We start from the raw sequence: 18,793 nt of genomic DNA on the forward strand, positions 1-18,793 counted from the left end.
TGTGAATCTCAGGAATGCAGAATAAAGTGGTGAATGTGGGACAGTCATCTGCGGCTAGAACCATGTCTAATGGAGATTGAATGGATTCTGACAGCACTTGCTTCATCAGTGAGTTTGAAGAGTTGCTTCAGACAGAGAGAGATGGAGAGCGAGAGAGAGGACACTTCTTTTCTCCCACTTTCTGAACTAGATTTGACCCCGGTTCTCAGTGGCGGAGCGACAGTGTGTGGAACCTTGTTCTGAAACAATAATAATCCTTGCATTTGATATAGCGCCTTATGTCATTGAGACGTCTCAAAGAGCTTCACAGAATATACTATAAATTGACTGTATTTTTGTGGGTGAAACGTGGGGCAGCCAATTACACCAGTTACTAATGAACCCCCTCATTCATTTATTAAGCACTTTGTAGAGCACAGGCGCAGTTTGGTTTCAGTCCGCAATTTTCTTCTGATTCCAGTGTAATTCGTGTCTGATGTGCGCTGGCTGCAATCCCTAGATCCCAATCGTTCGAATTCTGATCTGAAATGTCCCACTCCCACATGTCAAAACGCCATGGGATGGCAATTTCCACCCGGCCCCTAATTTGACCCATTTCCTCAACGTTTCAGAAGCACCTAGACTTTAGCAAATTCTTAATCGCAGCCTCGAAAAATATTCTGTCATCGGAAATAAGACTGGCAAGATTTGTGGACTAATATGATGCTCACAATGACATTATTTCCATTATTATTAGTTACTCAGTGGAATAATATTTGTTCTTTAACCCCAGCTCGGGCGCAAATCCTTGATTGTCCAGCGCCTTGGGATGTCTCCTCCCTGAAAGGTGCTATACAAATGTAATTTGTTGTTGTTATTGTTGGAAATAGCATTAATATTGACCATTATGGTTCCCTGAGCCCTGTTATTGTGTAAGTGTATTCCAGGCTGCGTCTGGTGTTCAGTCTGTGGTCATATCTGGGAAACCTTCTGCTGTAATTTACGTCTGAACAGACCTGTCAGGATATTGGAGTCGGGTCATTTGTTTTATTTCTGAAATCATAAATCCGATCGATAACGCTAAACACATTAATCTGAGTGAACAGTTCTGACTCCCCTCGTGACAATCAGTCAGCGGAAATCCACAGGGATTTTCCATAAGAATCTGCCGAAGCAGCGAGGGAACACTTCTGTGGAGCTTTGAGTGTTAGCGAACAGTCCCTGAGAGATATCCACTCTCTGTTTGTCAGAAGGTGCAATATGCTGTTAATAAGGGTTTGCTGAGCTTTAGGTTGATCTCAGCGCTCTGACACTGTTCATGTGGGAGCCTTCGGTGTGAGGGTTGGCCACTCAATCCTAAAGAGCTTTACGGAGATGAGATTATTAATAATTTTAACTGGAATCCAGCAATCAGGAGAATAACAATATAATCAAAATCCTTGCATTTGATTTAGCACTTTATCACGTCTTTGAGATGTCTCTAAGCGCTTCACAGAATATACTGTAAAGTGAATCGACTGTATATTTTATGGACGAAACGTGGCAGCCAAATGGGCACAGCGGCGTTCCACAAACAGCCGTGGATTGATGGACCAAATTATAACTATTATTTTTTTAAAACATTTTTTCAAGGCTTATACCCCTGGTTAGCGATCAGCCAATCTTATTTACTGATAGGAGAATCACCAATAACCCAAGGATTTGGTTGTCACTGCTGTCACTGTTCTTACTTGCGACCATCTTATCACTCTCTCAATCTCATTTACATTTGTGGTGTTGCCTGTTTCTTTTCTCTCCCCCCCCCCCCACCCCAAACAAAGCACGACAATTCAGAAAAATAAATCATAATTCCTCTGCTTATTCCACATTCAGAGAGAAGTAATTTAATTACTGGCAAATTGAGAAGCAACACTATTTATTTTGCTGTCAGGGAGACAAAAGGCAGAGAGATCTGCAGCTGTGAATTATCCAACTCTCTATAAAAATGACGTGGAATTTGCAAATGTTTCAAAGTGTAAAGCACACTTTATTGGGTCATTAGATCATCACTCACTGGTTAGCTGTTAACTCAACAACAAGGGATATCACATGAGATTAATTTTTTTCCTTAAGTTGTTGTTAATGAAACTGGAAATAATGGAATATCTGAGCAGTAACCGATCTCTCGTACCTGCACATCTCCTCAAGGACTGACGATGATGTAGTGTTTTAATAAATGGACCTCGTATATATTTTTTGGGTGAACATTTTCCCTAATGAAGTATTTACTGTTCCGTGGCTGTGTTTGAAAAAAATTGAACAAAAAGATATATTTAAATAAGCCCACATATGTTTCCATCACATTTTGGCCCAAAGACATATTTAGAAGATCCACAATATCTACAAGGAAAGATATTTTTCTTTTTGCTCCGTTTTGCAATAAATAGAGTAAAAACTAATTTAAAAAGTGACATTCTCCGAGCTGCCTACAGTGAAGATCCATTTCTTATTAAAAATCCAACCGTTCTCCTTTGTTTCCGATTCACCATTGTCCCGTTTGTCCTTTACCAGTTGTGGTGTGACAGTTGGAATTAATCTTTGTAACTGGGTGTCTGACATCTCATCGAAGGGCTCAGCCAAAGTGGTGGTTGTTTGAGGGGGTTTCAAAACCGAGGTGGAAGGTGAACTCGATGGACCTTGTTTTTTTTTTGTCTAGCTGTTCTTATGTGAGAGGAGGAAAGACTTTAGTAGTCTTTAAGCTACCCTGTCGTGTATTGACTAGAGCACTCGCCTCGCAAGTGAAAGGACCCAGGTTTAATTCCTGAGCGGGGCGAAACCGTAGGCAAGTTTGCTTACTCCACTCACCTCTGTTTACCTAGTGGTTTGCAGGAACCTGGTTGTTAGTTGATTGGCGGAATACTTTCCGGGGTAATAATTTCTCAAAAAAAGCCAATAATAATTTGGTCACTCAATCCATGATTGTTTGTGGGACACTGCTGTGTGCAATTGGCTGCCTCGTTTTGCCCACAAATTATACAGCCAATTCACTTACAGTATGTTCTGTGAAATGCCTTGAAATGTCTCAGTGATGTGATAAGGCGCTATATCAAATGTAAGGATTATTATCATTATTATTATATTTCCCAGTCAATTCCCAGTGTTGGCTGAGGACACCCAACATTGGGGACCAAAGCCTATGAAGCCAGAAATTCCACCTGGGCCATAGACTAATGGAAAGTTCTTAAATCCAACCTTAATGTAGAATCCGATTCCAGTTTGGATATCCTTCTTCCAGGTTTAGATGGTTGCAAACTGTTGTCGTACTGATCTCGAAGTCCCAAATAAGCCAAAGGAAGAGAGGCCAGAGTCTTGGAGCGCTGATCACAGCCAACGTCCAAAATCTCACGCCACCTTGTGACAGGCTGCAAGAAGTGGCACTTGACATGTGTTTCACAGTTTCTGCCTGGTCTAATTTGGGAGGTGCAGATTTTGGTAAAACTTGGAAGTTTCCGTGCAGTAATATTTCCACTTCATTTTCAAGTTGTCACGTTAAAGCTCTGCTCCCCTAGCAGGTGCTGTTCCGAGTGCTATGCACACACACATTTGTTCTCTGATTTGCAAGAGAGATTTCAACAGAGAGTCGGAAGTTCAATTTGATTCCGCACGTTTGCGTATCACACTGTATCCTACATTTCTGCGGGAACAAAGTAGGAACATAGGAACAGGAGGAGGCCATTCAGCCCCTCGAGCCTGTTCCGCCATTCTGTAATGTCATGGCTGATCTGTACCTCAACTCCAATTACCCGCCTTGCCCCATGACATTTTATTTCAGTATTGCTTTTAGGCCGGGACGCTCACTACTGGTGAAAATGTCTGCTCCAGAGCAGTTAAAGCTCGATTAAAAAATTGTAATGCTGCTAAAGGAACATGAGAAGATTGGTAAACATTGCAGATGAGGAACAGCACCAACAACAACTTGCACTTATACAGCATCCTTCATCCGCCTTTGCTCCATACCCCTTGATATCCTGACCTAACAAACATTTATCCATCTCAGTCTTGAAAGTTTGAATGGATCCAGCAGCCAACCCACAGGAAAGTGTGAGCTCAGTGGTTTTTGGATACATCTTGAAAATGTATGCCATATATTGTATCTTTGACAGAGGCTGGTGCAATGTCAATGCTGAATATTAATGTTTTCTACTCTGGGTGATTCAGAAGAAACACAAGTGTTTAGCCAACAAATGGAATTTTCTGCTTTGTTGCGATTTCAGATTGTAAAGATATCAAATGTGAGTTAATACAGTTTGGGCTGAACCTCCAGTAGGGCCCCGGGGAGAGTGTGGTGCGTTGATTAAGGTGTCGTCCTTTGGATGAGGCAATTAAACCGAGGTCCTTGTATTTACGAGTATAAAAATACCGGTTACCTCGCTCCGGGATGCTACCCCACGTGAAGGGCGCTATATATTATTTTATAATATATCTTATTTTATTGTCAAATCAGCTAAACAAAAGAGGTAGGAACAAGCAGTGGTTTATTTTAGCTCAGTTGATAAAATCTCAGCAACTGGTTAAAAGATTTTTTTGGGTTCAATTCCGAGCATTCAACATAGAGCAGAGCTGTTTAGGAAGCTGTGATTAATGGCGCTGGTTGTAATTACTTCACAGAACACCTCATTGTTAGTTTCAGATTCATTTTTTTTTATTGTTTCAATCTTCAGCGAAACAGGAGGAGGAAGGAAAAGAGGGTAAAGAATTAGCATTTTTATGGTGACTTCGAGGTTTTGTGTACTGGAGCTCGCATCCCATCCCTCCCCGAGGAGACGAAAGATTTGATTCTCGCACAACTTGGTTGATGCTCCCAGGGTATTCAAGGGACCGATTTTAACTGAATATCGCTCCATATTGTGGAGTCCCATAGCCTCGTGGCTAGCGCGCTCGCCTTGCAAGTGAGAGGTCCTGGGTTCGATTCCCAGGAGGGTGAAACCTCAGGCAAGTTTCCTTACTCCACATGCCTCTGTTTAAAGAAAAATGTGGTCAATCAAACCACGACTGTTTGTTGCACACTGCTGTGTGCAAATATACAGTCAATTCACTTTACAGTGTGATCTGTGAAGCGCTTTGGGACGTCCTCCCGACGTGAAAAGCGCTACATGAAATGCAAGGATTATTATTATTATAATTGGCTGCCAAGTTTTGCCACCAAAATACACAGTTACTCCACTTAACGGTATATTCTGTGAAGCGCTTTGAGACGTCTCAACGATGTGATTAAGGCGCTATGTCAAATGCAAGGATTATTATTATTAACGCAGGAGTCACCTAATAAACTGGTGGAACAGGCTGGATGGGCTGAATGGCCTCCTCCTGTTCCTGTTTCTTGCGTTCCTATATCAGAACCACGAAGAGGAAACCTACGTCTGCTATTTTAGGCGTTGTCACTGTTTTGCTGAGCTGCGACGTTTATATATTTTTGTGTTTCTCTTCGCTCTGCGGACACGGGGGTGAAATGGAGAATGCAGCTGAGGGCTGAATTATTTCACGAATCACATCTAATCGAGATCTTATACATGGGAATTGCGTTCACATCCAAGCTTCTGTAGTCATGCCATTTCCTGGTTAATGAAGCAAGAATTTCTTCCAACCCGGAATAACAGTCTGGCAAGTTGCTAAGGAACAAGAGTTTGTCAACTGGCAAAGACAGCAGAAAGGCAAAATTTAAATTAAAGCAATTAAAGAGAGTCCAAAGGGCATTCCCTGGCGTACAGCAAACTGTGGACAGCAAGTCAGGCGGAAGGTACGAGAGGTGTGAAAAACCTGGGAAACCAACAGTGAGCAGACTCTGCCGGCAATGTGTCCAGACAGGCTACGGTTACACACAGGGAATTTCAGGTGCATTAAATGGAGTGAGTAATTTGCTATTTGCTTTATTTTACTGGTAAGTTGTAATGACTGTGTTTTCTCTAGGCGAACACCTTCACTTGTAGCTTCTACTCGTATCTTGTTAAAGGGAGAAAGGCTGGGTACTGTGACCTCAGACCTCTATAAAGTCACTCAGTGACCAGTTGCTTTGGTGTACAGGCTGGGGAAACCCGCTTCGATAAAAAGGGCAATTAACAGATGTTTATTCCTCTGAAGTTCCTGCAAAATCAGAAGCAAAAGGAAGACCCGATGGTGGGTGAGTGTTAATGCGATCGTTACACCCGGTTTGAGTTAATAATAATCCCTGCATTTGAAACAGCGCTTTATCGCGTCTTCGAGACATCTCAAAGAGCTTCACAGGATATACTATAAAGTGAATTGACTGTATATTTTGTGGGCGAAACGAAATGCGGCAGCCAATTGCGCACAGCAGCGTCCCACAAACAGTCGTGGATTGAGTGACCAAAATATTATTATTTGGTTTTTGAGTTGTTTCATCGAGTTGTCACACGATTCTACAGGTGAACAAAAAATTTATACCTGGCCTCGCTAGAAAGTGGAAGAAGCAGGAGAGATGAATATCTTATCAGGAGGCGAGCAATAAATTTACATCTGAATGTATAAACTACAGAAGTGTGCGCTTTGAGACATCGTCACACGATTTACTGTAATGTTCAGCGGTGGACGGCGCTGGGAATGGAGGTGAGTTTTATTGAAATGTTTTATTTATAGGGTGATTTATGTGAAAGCGTAATTTATTTCTACCTTTTGGAAAATTGAGTTTTTTTTCAATATAAAAAAAAGATAATGGGTGAGAAATTCCATTTATCAGGTCTCAAGTTACTCTATTTGTGTAGCATTTTAGGGGGTCCAGGATTCTGTGTGAGTTGTCGCATTTCAGTTTTAACTTTGAAGTCAATTCCCTTACCAGTTCTCGAAAGAATTTGCAAGAAACCGGTTTTAAAATCTATTTAAGACAAGTGACAGATTCCAAGCTCTTCAAAACAATTCAGAAATAGAATGATTCGGAACCTGGGTGAAATTTCTCCCCTCAAATGTTTCAGAAGCAAATTCAATTGATTTAAAATAAAAAAAAGTCCTGTTGTTTGATGAAAAATAAAACACACCCCAGAACAATCTTGTACAGCAGAGAGTAAAGAAATGTAAGTAAGCTGCACCTTACATGTTATTCGAATAACAGGAATAATTCTTGCATTTGAAATAGCGCCTTATTGGGTTGTTGAGACATCGCAAATCGCTTCACAAGTTTGTGCTGTTGAGTGCAATGTCTGCTCTATTTGTAGATGAAATACGCTGTAAGTTGGAAAATATTCAGTGCCATTTCGAGTTGCTCACATGCTGCATTTAAAGATCTTTTGAGCATTAAAGTACTCACAAGCCTTTCTTACATGTTACTTGGGAGATTACACGGTTGGGCACTTACAAGCATACAACAGGCACATGAGCACAGCAAAACACAGGAGCCTGTGTATTAACGTGGAGCCAGTATTACAATAATAATCGTTGTATTTGATATAACACCAAACATCTTCTAGACGTCTCAAAGCACTTCGCAGAATAACTGTAAAGTGAATTGACTATGTTTTGTCGGAAAAACACTGCAGCCAATTGTGTACAGCAGTGTCCCACAAACAGTCGTGGATTGAGTGAGCAAATTATTTTTTTTCAAGGAAATTTTTCTCAAATTTCTTCACAAATATACTGTCCTACTTTTTTAAATTTATTTTTTGGAGGGAAAAGCGATCCACCAATTGACTAACAACCGGGTTCCTATTTACTGCGAGTTAAACAGGGGGGTGTGGAGTAAAGAAACATGCTCAACATTTTGCCTTGCCCGGGAATCAAACCCAGGTCCTCTCGTTTGCGAGGCGAGTAATATAGCCACTAAACTACATAATAATAATAATAATAATCCTTGCATTTGATATAGCGCTTTTCACATCTTCTCGACGTCCCAAAGCGCTTCATAGAATGTACTGTAAAGTGAATTGACCGTATATTTGTGGATGAACTTGGCAGCCAATTGCGCACAGCAGTGTGCCACAAACAGTCGTGGATTGAAAATGACCAATTTATTATTGTTTTTTGTTTTGGAGGTTTCGCCATGTAATCCAAGAAGATTAGAAGTTCAGTTGGCAGGAGAAAATAACTTTCCAAAAATAACGTTACATTTACTCCCGACTTTTAATACAAATTCCTTGATGAAATCAATTTGCTTTAATCGGAAAGCAGTTTTCTTTATGAGATGCACTGTAAGGAATTGGTCGAGCGAATGAAAAAAAACATTTCATTTTTTTCCAGTTATGCATCTGTTCAGAATAGATATTAAACGATGCTGTTCGTTCACAGATGTGCATATATCTCCTACACTGCACCCGTTTAATTTGTTTCGCAATCACAAAGGATATCTAGTCTCTATGAACAGTTACAATCTCTCAGAGCTTGATTTGCGAACACAGAACAATGATTCGAAGCAAAAAAAAGACAATGTTAGAATTTTGAAATATTTAGATGGTTCTGATATTTATTACTGGGAGGAAATTTGTCGATCTCTTAATTCCTCTCGCATTTTTCTTTCTTTGACTGGTTTATGTCAGTCCCTTTAGACGAGACGTTAAACCAAGATCCCGCGGCAAAGTTTGTGTCAATTGTGGCCCCGTCACTGAGGTAACTCAAAGACGTCCGTCAAAGTATTCACAGAGTCTGTTAGCTAAAGATTTTCTTTCCTTTTTCTTTCATTGGATCTATCAGCCCCCCCAACCTCCTAATTTTTTTCTTTTAAAACTTTAAACTTTTAGACAAATCTCCCGGAAGACACTTCTCCTGACAAATGAGAATCATAAGAACATAAGAAACACAAAGACGGAAAAAGACAAAGGTCCATCTAGTTCGCCTTCCACCTTCCTGCCGGTCGCATACACATATGTCCCAAACTCCCTATGTACTATATTCCATAATGTTATTTCCTAAAAGAAAACTTTCTAATCTGTGTTTGAAAGAATCAACACTTCCTGCTTCAACTGTCTCCCTAGGGAGCCTGTTCCACAGAATCACTATTCGCTCACTGAAATAGTGCTTGCGTAGATTTGTTCTGAATTTACCCCCCGTCAATTACAGCCCGTGTCCTCTGGTTCTACTATTCTGAACTAGTTGAAACAGCCGGTCATGATCTATATTGTTTTGCCCCTTTAGAATCTTAAAGACAGCAATCATGTCGCCTCTCAATCTTCTCTTTTCCAGCGTGAACATGTCCCAATTTACTTAGTCGCTTCTTGTAGCCCAGTCCCTCCATTCCCTCAATCATTCTGGTTGCCGTACTCTGTATCCTCTCGATTTCTCCAATATCCTTTTTGTACTGCGGTGACCAGAACTGTACACAGTCTCCAAGTGTGGTCTTGCTAATGATTTATACAGTGGCAGGATTACCCCACTATTTTGGATTGCTATTGATCTTTTGATACATCCCAACATCTGGTTTGCTTTACTCACTGCCACAGGGCATTGTTGTGAAGAATCATTCTCTTACAGGAGTCCCGTAGCATAGGTCAGTGCACTCACCTCACAAGTGAGAGGACCCAGGTTCGATTCCCGGGTGGGGTGAAACTTTAGCAAGTTTCCTTACTCCACACGGCTCTATTTACTTAGTGGTAAGTTAAACCTGGTTGTTAGTCGATTGGCGGATCCCTTACCCGGAGTAATAACCTCTTCAAAAATAAATTAAAATTTGGTCACTCAATCTACGACTGTTTGTGGGACACTGCTGTGCGCAATCAGCTGCCACGTTTCGCCCACAAAATACACAGTCAATTCACTAGGTTTCAACCACATGATAAGGCACTTTATCAAATGCAAGGATTATTATTATTTCCACTCCAGGTTTCTTCCATCTTTACTTCACTGTGCTTCCGCGTTTAGATAATTTAATTTAATCCTTGCTTTTGATATTGCACCTTATCAGTTATTGAAGTGCCAAAGTGCTTCATGATTTTTTTTTACTGTGAGTTGTAATGACTGGGTGAACGCTTTAACTTGTAGCTTCTACTAATATCTTGTTAGAGAAAGAAAGGCTGGGTCCTGTGGCCTCAGATCTCTATAAAGTTACTGTGTGACCAGTTGCTAGGAGATGTTCCCGATCAGATTAGCATTAATAAAAGAAAGTCTGCCAATTTCCAAATTAACTTCAGATGAGCTAAGTTGCTAGTTAATTTGGGTGAAAATTTGTGACATTAAATGGACAGGAAATTAATAAGGAACTGTTGTATTCCACCGGCTGAAAGAGGAACAAAAAATTGCTGTGAAATTATTCGTGCAAGAGAGGAGGTCTGTGATTATTAGTCATTTTAATTAGTCTGAATTAAAGTATATTAAAAGAGAGAGAGTGATCAGAAGTGGAGATAATTTTAGGCTACTTTTAAAATGAATTTTTAAAGCGACCAGAGGTTTATTACGGTATATGGAAAGAAATTACTCCCAGGTCTATATTTTGCTCAGTTTTCATAGCATTTTTAGAGAGTCCCACGATTTGGCCAAATTGTTGAATTCAGTCTTAACTTTGAACCGGCCTTTACCGTAGACCTTAACAGAAACTCACCGAAAATCAGCTTCAAAATTAAGGCTGGGTTTAAGAATTTGATTAAATTATTATTTTTGCTGTGCGCAGTTGTGCTGCCTCATTTCACCCACAAAACAGTCAGAAACCACTTTACAGTGTATTCTGTGAAGCGCTTTCAGATGTCTCAACAACATAAGGGGCCTTATCAAATGCAAAGATTATTATTATCTGGATGGAAAGTCTTGAGGGCATTGTATCCAATATATTCGAGTTCTCTTTGTATTAAGACCACAATTGACGCATTTCTGCCTTCCAACTTGTTGTCAGGACGGTTTCAATTGGTATCTAATTAAATGCTATAACAAGTAAACAGTTATATTGCTGATTCAGACTGGTTCAGCTTTGAAAGAGCCATAAAGGCTTTGCTTCATATCATTCTAATCCCAATGCACGCCCTGATAGTGAAAAAAAACTATCTATTGCTTGGAGAGATATTGTAGTGCTTAGCTTTACACTACGCAATCTGTAGTATGAGGCTCTATTTATCTTGTCCTGTATGAAACGGGTTTAACTTCTAGCTGATCCCAACACAGCATTGAGAGCCTGGTAATACCAAATTACCCTGTGCGCAGGAGGTAGGTGTGGGGGAGATAAGAGAAGCAACTCCGACAGGAAGATAAACGTAGATTTTGGAATGGCGAGTGTGGACTCTGTGCTTCCAGCACAAAAAGATGCATTAACTGTGGCTTGAATTTCTGAGGCCGATGAGTTATTAACATGGACCCAAGAACTGGTTTCAACGTTGTGAGTGATTCTGTGTTGCAGTGTGAGAGAAACGGTCTCTTCAGGCCGTACTTATCCACACGCACCCCGAAGCAGATTGGCATTGACCAAATGTCAGAACAGACCCATCATCGGCTGCCATTTAAAGTAACTGCCTGCGTTGGAGAAACAGACTCCATTGGAATGAAGGGTCGCTTTTCTGCTCTCTCAGCCTGGGTTAGGTGTTTCGTTGCCGCTGACGAGAGTGTCTCTTTCCTCATGGAATGTTTACATGGAGCGGGAAGTATTTCAGTGGGAAAAATTCTTTAGATGATTTCTTTCTTATTAAAATTCAATCCACGGCTGTTTTCTTATTATAATTCAGTTCACCCTCCCTCAAACCCTCTGCTTTGCCCCTTCTGCCCCCTTTTTCAAGTCCCGCCTGAAAACCTTCCTCTTCGACCGTGCTTACGGCCACCCCACCCCCACCCCCCGGCTCGGAGGCAGGCTCCGCCACTGTTAAGCGCTCTGAGACACTGCCTTGCTATTATATAAGTGCAACTTGTTGTTGCTGTTTGTGGGACACTGCTGTGCGCAATCGGCTGCTGCATTTCGCCCACAAAATACACAGTCAATCCACTTTACAGTATGTTCTGTGAAGCACCTGGTAATTAGTGGTCAGCTCACAACATTGTGGAGAATGTTCTCCAGAAGTTGACCGTGAGTCACGTTTTCTCTACTTCTGTTCTTTCCACGCCCCGACACCAGTGGTACATCCTCTGTCACCTTCAAAGCCCTCCATGGACTTGCTCCTCCCTACCTCAATGATGTCCAAACCCCTTACCAACCTCTCCGCTCCCTCCGCTCAGCGGGCTCCGGCCTGCTTCGCGTCCCCCGCCTTGGAGGTGGCGGAAGACAGTTCCGCCATTGTCAAGCGCTCCGCGACACAATTCTGGGTGAAGGGGGCTCTATAAATTCAAGTTGTTGTCATTGTTGTTGGAAATTGCCACGTGTGACTCTTTCCTCATTCCACAAGTTCCGAGGAAGAAAATGTTTGCAGCTGTTTTCTGTGGCAAAACAAAATACTCTTAACAATGAGCAATTGAACATGAAACTGAATAAGGCCTGATTCCTTTCAGTCACAATGATGACATCCTTTTCAAACAGGAGACTTTCATTCCGATTGGAATGACTGTGGGCTATACATGAAATACAAAGCCTTCTGTCTTTTTTTAAGTTAAGCTTGACGGGCGTGTGACATGCCAACATGCTTCGTTGTGATAAGTGCAAACATTTTAAAGGGTCCAGACCAATGTTGCAGGTTATGGGAATGCTTAAAATGTTTTTCTTTTTTTACTACCCGTTAAAAGATTAGTTACTTTTCGAACAAAATATTCGCTTTTCGTTACAACAAAACCTGGTAGGGTTCAAGGCTGTGGTCTTGATTTGTGATTTGTCTGACGAGTGGGAGATGGACTCCTGCGTATTTTTTTAGACTTGGGTTTCAATATGTATCAAAAAACCAAGCCTTTCATTACCGCTGGCTCAAGGTATTTTGTTTGGTCAGCCAGGTGTCTGACACATGGAAACCTATCGCCATGCTTAAGAGGATCCAAACTAGATTGAGATAATAATTGAGATGTATCTATGCCACCTATGCATGGACATTTATTTCCCTGTGTCTGGAAAGGAATGCTTGCTCCCTCCCTGCAGGGAGGTGCTTTGGGACGTCTAGCAAATTCTTATATTCTTATTTCATCCTCACGCTCCCCCACCACCTCTCAACTCCAGCAGGGCTGATCTGTCCCTGTGCATTCAGAAATCACTGCCGTCTCCACTAATCCCTCTCTGAGCTAAAACTCTTAGCATTCCTTAAGAGTATACAACACTCAAGCATAGGAGACCACAAGCATCTATTAATTTGTTTGAGAAGCTCTGTTCTCTTCCCTCCATTTAAACACTCGAAGCAGGAATGCAAAGTGATTACGGTTACTGTATATTTTATGCAGATCCGTCATAACCGGCTAAATATTTTCTTTTAAAAGGGAGCCGAGGATTAGACTTGCAGGTGTGAGTTGCAGGGTGTTGCAATAAATAATGCATGAAGGATAAATGAGAGTTTGAATGTTGGGATCAATGTACAAAATAAATGTACAGCCAGTCCATCTGTTCTCCATCTCCTGCGGGTAATACTGATAAGACTTTGATATTTAATTAATATTGAGTACAGAAAAGTAGTTGTCTGTCCAAGAATATAAATGAGAACAAATTGCGCAGCCACACTCCGGAATCCTAAGCAGTAAAAAAAAACAAGTTGCAATTGTTGAGAGGGTCGCTGTCAGCTGAGAGACAGGAGCATAAGATGTTTGTCACGTGTGATTGTTAAGAAGATTCGTGCTAAATCTGCACCTTGTTTTAAAGGAAACATTTCTCTCTCCTCTCCCATCCCTTGTCAAGAGCACGTCATCCATATCTAATATCTGCAACCCAGAAAAAAAAACAACACAGGTCTTTGGAAAGTTTTTTTTTCTCTGAAAAAAGACAAATAATAATATATAATCATTGCATTTGATATAGCGCTTTTCACGTCTTCTCGACGTCTCGAAGCGCTTCACAGAATATGCTGTAAAGTGAACTGACTGTATAGCTGTGGGCGAAACGCGGCAGCCAATTGCGCACAGCAGTGTCCCACAAACAGTCGTGGATTGAAAATGACCAATTTATTATTGTTTTGGGTTTTGGGGGGATTATTATTAGGCTCTGTGTGGAGTAAGGAAACATGCCCAAGGTTTCGCTCTGCCTGGAATTGAACCCAGGTGTCTCTAACCACTGAGCTACAGGACTCCTACAGAACAAAGAGGCAAAGATTTGCGGCATTTGATCAAGCGTGAGGTAATAATGTGACCAAAGTTTTAAGACTCTCCATTGCATTTCCTTTATCATCAGAGGTTTGAAACCCTACAACCGCCCTCCCCCTCCCCACTACACCCATTGCAGGAATGCCATCACCACAAGGTCTGTATTTCCACCGTATCGTTCTCCTTTTTCTGTCCTTCCTACTCCACATCCGGTCTCTGTCCAGGACCACTTTCCTTCACTTCTGCCACATTGCCTACCTCCAACTTATCTTACCCCTCTGGAATGCTACCCTATGTAGGGCGCTACATAAATGCAAGTTGTTGTTGCTGTTGTTGCTGCCTACAGCAGGTTAGAGAAAGGACCACATCACCACCATCATCTCAGGGCGACACAGAGATGGGTGGTCAATGCTGGCAAAATGCTAGCGACCCAGAACCAGAGTAAAAGCAGTTTCCTCACTGCAAGTGGGATGGTTTGGATACCAAGGACGGCAGCCATAACCATAGCAACTCCAAGCTAATCATTGCCGCTCAGGTTCCTGTGGTGTCATCCTAGGCAACTTCAACCTTCACTTCATCCCCTCCTGCTTTACCTTTGCTGACTTCTACTCCCTCAACCTCTCCCTCCACATCCACTCCGTCACCCACGTCCGCGGTCATCCCCCCTGGTGATCACTCGGGGCCTCACCTTCTCGGACCTCACCATCATCAACAAAGCGATCTCGAACCATCACTTCATCTCCCTTAACCCCTCAGTCTTTCTCCCCACTGTCACCCAACCCACCTCCATCTCCTACCGCCCCTGGAAAAAGTTCTTCACCCCCTACCTCTCGGCTGCCTTGGAGTCATCTGAACTCCTTCCCCTCTGCTTCCTCCCACAATGACCTTGGCTCCTCAATCACTCTTCTCCACAGCTCCCTCTCCTCCACTCTTGATTCTGCTCTTGGTTCCCTCTCTCCCCTCTCTTCCTGAACCATCTCCTATTCACGTAAGCCACCATGGTACACCAGCCACCTCCCCTCCCTTAAAGCACAGACGAAGTGATGCTGGACTTCCTTGAATCCAAAGTCGAGGGGATCCGCTCAGCTGCCTCTACCCTTCTGTACTACACCCTCCCTATCTCTCCCTCCCACTCCAGCCCTGAACCATCCCTCCCTTAACACCTTTGAACCTGTCTCCCACTCCTCTCTCACCACCACTATAACCCGCATGAAACCGACCACCTACTCACCTACCAGCAAGCATTGAATCGCAGGAAATGGAAGTTCTTTTGCGCATCAGGCAATGGTTCAAGACTATGTTTCCCGCGATTCATTGCAGCTGGCCGGTAAGTGCACATGGTTGTGGAGTCCTGTAGCTCAGTGGTTAGAGCACTCGCTTTGCAAGTGAGAGACCTGAGTTCAATTCCAGTCAGGGCGAAACCTAGGGCAAGTTTCCTTACTCCACACGCCTAATAATAATCCCTCCAAAAAAACAAAATAATAATAAATTGGTCATTTTCAATCTACGACTGTTTGTGGGACATTGCTGTGCGCAATTGGCTGCCGCGTTCGCCCACAAATATACAGTCAATTCACTTTACAGTGTGTTCTGTGAAGCGCTTTGGGACGTCCTCCCGACGTGAAAAGCGCTATATCAAATGCAAGGATTATTATTATTATTATTATTATTACTCTCTCGACCCCAATCCTATCCCTCTCCTTACCTCCCAGCTCCACCTCCTTGCCCCTCTACTCACTGACATTATAAACCTCTCTCTGTCCTGTGGCACTGTTCCCACCCCTTTAAAAACTGCCGACATCACTCCTATCCTTAAAAACCCTCCCTGGACCCATCTCTACTTTCAAACTACTGCCCCATCTCCAACCTTCCTTTCCTCTCCAGGGTCCTGGAATGAGTTGTTGCTTCCCAGGTTTGCTCCTTCCTCTCCCGCCATTCACTTCATGAACCCTTCCGATTGGGTTTCTGTGCTCCCGGGAGCCAATCAGGAGGGCCTCGGTCTCGTTGAGGTTCAACTGAAGAAAGTTAGCTCTCATCCAGGACTTGATGTCTGACAGACATTCTGTCAGGACAGCAGTGGTCCTGGAGTCAAGGCTGGAGGCAGAGAGGTACAGCTAAGTTGACCCCATATCTGCGGATGTCACCAAGAGGGAGCATATAGATATTGAAGAGTAGGGACCAAGGGCAGAGCCCTGAGAAACGCCGCCCACAGCACAGAAACCGCCCTGATCAAAGTGACAAATGACATTCTGTCTATCTGCGACCAGGGCTCCCTCTGCCTCCTCGTCCTCCTTGACCTCTCTGCTGCCTTTGACACCGTTGACCGCTCTATACTCATCCACCGCCTCTCCTCTCATCTCAACCTTCACGGCTCTGTCCTCGACTGGTTCAGATCGTACCTCTCGCACCACCTCCACTTCATCTCCACAAACGGTTTCTCCTCTAGCCCGCTGCGGCATTCCTCAGGGCGAGGCGGAGTGACTGGGGGATGGAATTCCAGAGGTTGGGGGCAGAGTGGCTGAAGGATCTCCCACCAATGGTGGGGTTGGTGGGTCGGGGGACGTGGAGCAGGCCGGAGCCGGCTGAGCGGAGGGAACAGGCGGGTTGGTAGGGGGTTAGGAGGTCGCAGAGGTAGGGTGGGGCAAGGCCATGGAGGGCTTTGTATGTGAGGACCAGGATCTGTGCACTACACGGGGGTGAATCAAAAGTCCTTACTCGTAAAGGTGACTTCTTTTTTTCAAGACAACATGGGTAGAGAGTACGGAGCTATTACAGGAGATGTCTTTCATATCGTTTTCGTGGAAATTATTGTCACTGAGTTGATGCGTGTAAACATCTAAAATGGCCACCAGCGTGAGCATCTCATATCAGGCTTACAAGTAAGGACTTTTGATTCAAACCTTTAATTAATAAGTGCGAGTTCTTGTTGTATGTTGTTGTTGCTTGTAACGCTTCACACGATGTGGTGGGTGCGTGGAGGGTTGCCTGAGGAGATGCTGGAGGCAGATAGTGTGGGCGTCTGCACGAGGAGATCAGAAAGCTTTGAGATGAAGAAGGTGATGGGTGAGGTATGAGATGGGTAGAGATATATTTTAATCATGTGACCTCCCGCTCTCCCCCCACCCCCACCACACACTCTCTCCCTCGCCCACTCTTTGACATGTTCTTATTAAATCGCTCTATCGGTGTTACTACTGGCTCAGCGCCTCACTGCAAAGCAAATTCAAGAACAAAAGGCTGCAGATAATTTTCCAAATGAAAACAAGTACAGATAATACTTATTGACCCAAGATAATGTGTCGCTGATTATTTTAAAATGCGCAGGCCAATATTATTCGCTGCTTTTTTTTTTAGGTATCCTTTACTGTTTCAGATAACAAGCCATTTTTGGGGGGAGGTTAGAACGATTTCACACACCAGTCGGAGATGGAAAATTATATTAATTTTTCCATTTTTTTTTACGAGGAATCTATCATCTCAGAATTGCTGCCACAGAAATGGCTCAAATATCCATCAGGCTCATATCAGCTTGCGAGCTGCTGAAGGCTATCCAAGATTTGCTGCCATCTCAAGGTGAGTTTTTTTTATTTGAGTATCACAATTTTACTCCTGCTCTTGCCCTCTCCTCTTCACTTTCCCTAAGGGTCTGTCAAATGTTGAATTTCAGACCCAACACTGCATCAATATTGTTCCTATGGTTACCATGTCTCTCTCAGTCACCCCTCCAGGAAAATGCATTAGTGATTAGTGAAGTGATTCTTGAGCTCGGAGTCTAGGCTGGCGTTTCTGTGTGTTGCTGGGGGGGTGGGGGTGGTGGAAAGAGCTGTATAATCAGAGGCGCTGTCCTTCAAATAATAATAGTAACCCTTATGTTTTATACAGAGACTTGTCATGTCATTGAGACGTCTCACAACGCTTCACAGAATACACTGCAAAGTGAATTGACTGTATATTTTTGTGGGCGAAACCCGGTAGCCAATTGTGCACAGCAGTGTCCCACAAACAGTCGTGGATTGATTGACCAAATGACTAATTTTAAAAAAATTATTACCCCCAGACAATTATTACCTCCAGAAAGTGATCCACCAATCGACTAACAACCGGGTTCCTATTTACTGCTAGATAAACGGAGGCGTGTGGAGTAAGGAAACTTGCCTAAGGTTTCACTCTGCCTGGGAATTGAACCTACACCCTCTCGCTTGCGAGGTGAACGTGCTAACCATTGAGCTACAGGAATTCACAAGGACTCCTGCATCCACTAGATGTGTGACCTGGCTGTGTGCTAACATCCTGCAGTATTAAAGCTTGGAAAAGCTCATTTTGTTTGCTCCTCACACCTTTTGAGCTGCATTTTGCTTTCATGGTAAAGATTATGCATGGATAGGGGGGAGGGGGAAATCCAATACTGTAAACGCCTTGACATTAATCTTTGAATATGATGATTGATCTTTCAATCTTCAAAGCCAAATGGTTCTTGAACACAGCATTGAGCTAAAACTCCACAAACTTGCCAGTCAGTGGCTAAATTGACAGCTAAACCCCCTGTGTATTGCACAGAATGCATGGCATCTATTATCGAGGGTGATTTTTACCTTCAAATCACAGAATTTCACAGTATTATGCAGCTTGTTTGAGATTCTGTGTATATATAACAACATGCAGATACCAGTGCAGATATCACCAAGGGAATAGAACTGTGTGTATCCTCTCTCTCCTCCCA

At 42.9% G+C, this 18,793-nt stretch overlaps 1 long non-coding RNA gene across 1 annotated transcript; it reads left to right on the forward strand.

The window, feature by feature from the left end:
* Positions 1 to 5,901: 5,901 nt before the first annotated feature.
* LOC103186959 lies at positions 5,902 to 18,206 on the forward strand. The gene is made up of 4 exons (XR_488831.2): positions 5,902 to 6,136; positions 6,402 to 6,582; positions 17,539 to 17,646; positions 18,196 to 18,206. It is a non-coding gene; the product is annotated as an uncharacterized LOC103186959 (long non-coding RNA).
* The last annotated feature ends 587 nt before the right edge of the window (positions 18,207 to 18,793 follow it).

Source organism: Callorhinchus milii, unplaced genomic scaffold, assembly GCF_018977255.1.
Source record: "Callorhinchus milii isolate IMCB2004 unplaced genomic scaffold, IMCB_Cmil_1.0 Scaffold13, whole genome shotgun sequence".
In the NCBI taxonomy this organism is placed as follows: Eukaryota; Metazoa; Chordata; class Chondrichthyes; order Chimaeriformes; family Callorhinchidae; genus Callorhinchus; species Callorhinchus milii.